The 2,500-nt window shown below is 79.4% G+C and overlaps 1 non-coding gene across 1 annotated transcript in view; it reads right to left on the bottom strand.

The window, feature by feature from the left end:
* Positions 1-139, bottom strand: part of LOC144248087 (5.8S ribosomal RNA) — a 153-nt gene extending 14 nt beyond the window's left edge. The window contains exon 1 of the ribosomal RNA XR_013341491.1: positions 1-139. This exon is cut by the window's left edge and continues 14 nt beyond it. This is a non-coding gene — a ribosomal RNA (5.8S ribosomal RNA).
* Between the last annotated feature and the right edge of the window lie 2,361 nt (positions 140-2,500).

Raw genomic sequence — 2,500 nt, 5'->3', positions numbered from 1 at the left:
GCGTAGCCCCGGGAGGAACCCGGGGCCGCAAGTGCGTTCGAAGTGTCGATGATCAATGTGTCCTGCAATTCACATTAATTCTCGCAGCTAGCTGCGTTCTTCATCGACGCACGAGCCGAGTGATCCACCGCTAAGAGTTGTCTGGCTTTCGGCACCGAACCCCGCACACGGGCGGAGGGGGCCCCTTTTTTTCTCTCTCGCCGAGGGGGCACGCACGCGGGCCGCCCCCGGCTTCGACCGTACGAGCACACAACGCAACGAACCGAGTGGGGGGGGAAAGAAAAACCATCCGAGAGCGAAACGCCCAACGGAACGCTCCGAAGGTCGGCGGGAAAGGCGGGGGGACCCGCGTCCCCGACCGCCTCCCCCCGCCGCTACGAGCGAGGGGAGACGCCGCCGGCAAACTGTGCCGTCCTCCGGAGGCGGCCCAGGCGCCCGGGCTCGGCCCGGCCTCCGCACGGAGGAGGCACGCGGCGCGCGCCGGACCGCGGGGGGACACGGCGGCCCGCCCGGCCTCGCTGCAACGGGACGACGGGACGCACGCGGCCGGGGGCGCGGCCGTCGGCCCCCGCGCGCGCCGCTCTCCCTTCTCACCGCCGCTCCGCGGACCCGCGGAGCGCCGCCGCGCCACCGCGCGGCCGGCTCGCTCTCTCTCCCCAGCGGCCTTGCCGCGCTCGAGACGGCACGCGACGGCCACCGCCCAACCGGCAACGCCCCCCGCGGGACCGCTCCCGCCGGGAAGGGCGAGCGCCCGGCGGACGCGCTCCGCCGCCGGCGCCGGAGGCGGGCGCCGCACCGAGACCCGAGCCGGCGTCGCGAGCGCCCGGAGCCTGCCGGACGGCTGACCCGCCGCCGCAACGGCCGCACTCCCGGGACCGCCGCCGCCTCGCACCGTCACGGAGCCCCTTTTTCCTCGGGCACGCGCGGCCCAGGGGAAGGCGTGCGGCGCCGAGCCGGGGGGGTAGGCGGGGAGGGGGGCAGCGACGCCCGCCCTTTTCTCCCCGCTGACCGGGCGGGGAGACCGGGCGGGGAAGCGCCCCCCCCCCCAACCCCCCACGGCCGCCGCGCGCACGACCTTCCTCCGGGGCTCCGCGAGCGGACGGAGAAAAGGGCGACGGGGAGGCGGCGGGCGGGGCCCGGGCCGGGACCGCCGCCGGCGACGGCGGGCGCCGTCCGGCCGGCCGTCCCCGCTGGCGGGGGACACTCGCCGAGCGGCGCCGCCGCCGCTCGGCACGGGGCCGCCCGCGCTCGCGGACTCTCCGGCGACGGAGGGACCTGCCGAGCGCTCGGCCCCGGGCGGGCGGGCGGTCGCTGAGCCGGGGACGGCCGGCGACCGGCGCCGCCGGCGCGCTCGAGGAGAAGGCCGTCGAGGGGAGAGAGACGGCGCGGCCGCGCCGCGCGCGGCGCCGCACCCCAGAGACCGCAGAGGCGGCCGAGGAAGGAGGAGAGCGCGGCGGGCCCCGGCGGCCGCAACCCCGCAGCTGAGGAAGGGGCGAGAGAGCGCGCGCTCTCTGCCGGCGTCGCCCGTTTCGAGGCGAGCGGGTCGGCCCCCGCGGCCGACCGCGCGCCGCGGCCTCTCCGCCGAGGCCGGGCCGCGGAGAGGGGGGGGCAGGGCGCCCCTCCCCGGCGCGGCGCGACAAACCCCCCGCGCGCGGTAACGCGGCGGGACGACGGCCGCGCGGCCGGTGGCCGCGGGCACCACCGCAGGGGATCACGCGGGAGTAGCTCCCCACCCCTCAATGGAGCCGCGCACCGCCGCCCGGCAACCGCCGCCGCCGCCGCCGCGGCGGAAGGACGCGCCGAGCCGCCCGAGTCTTTAAACCGCCGCCCCGGCTCGGCGGCGGCCCTTTCGCGGCCCCCTCCCCGCAGCGTTTGACGACGCCGAGGAAAAGGAAGCCGGGGGGCCGCCGGAGGCGCGGAGCGCTAGGTACCTGGCCCTGGGGCGAGGGAAACGACCTGCATGGCCCCGCCGGGGTGCCTCCCCCGCTGCCGCCCTCGGGGGAGCGTCCACCGGCGGGGGCGCGCCCGACGTCTGCCGCCACCACCGCGGCGTCCTTCTCGGGGCCCGGGGTTTCCCTCAGTAGCCCGGCGCTGCGCCCGAGAGGACCGCCGCGGCTCGGGCCGCCCCGCCGGTGCGGGGACGCGGCCCGGCCGCCGAGCGACCTCGCCGACCACGCCGGGAGAGGCCGCGGCGACGACGACGCCGGCGGGGCGAGGAACGCCTTCGCCGCCGCCTCCGCCGCCGCGCCTCCCCGGCGGCGGGTCCCGCGCGCTCCCCCGCCACGAAGCGCGGCCCGGAACGCCCGGAGGACCTCGACCCCCGGCGTTTCCCCACCCTCTGCCGCGCCAGAGGGCCCGCCTCGGGCCCGAGAGCGGGGCTCTACCCGGCCGGGCAAAAGCCCCGCTTCCCCGGTGCGGGAAGAGCCGGAGGAGCCGCCTCCTCCGAGCCCCGAAGGCGCGGGCGCGCCTCCGGGAGGGGGCCGTGCCGAGCACCCCTCTC

The sequence above is a fragment of the Lonchura striata genome, chromosome 37 (genome assembly GCF_046129695.1).
Source record: "Lonchura striata isolate bLonStr1 chromosome 37, bLonStr1.mat, whole genome shotgun sequence".
Taxonomy (NCBI): domain Eukaryota; kingdom Metazoa; phylum Chordata; class Aves; order Passeriformes; family Estrildidae; genus Lonchura; species Lonchura striata.
The sequence above is the reverse complement of the archived record's forward strand: the minus strand, read 5'-3'. Positions and strand labels throughout refer to the sequence as shown.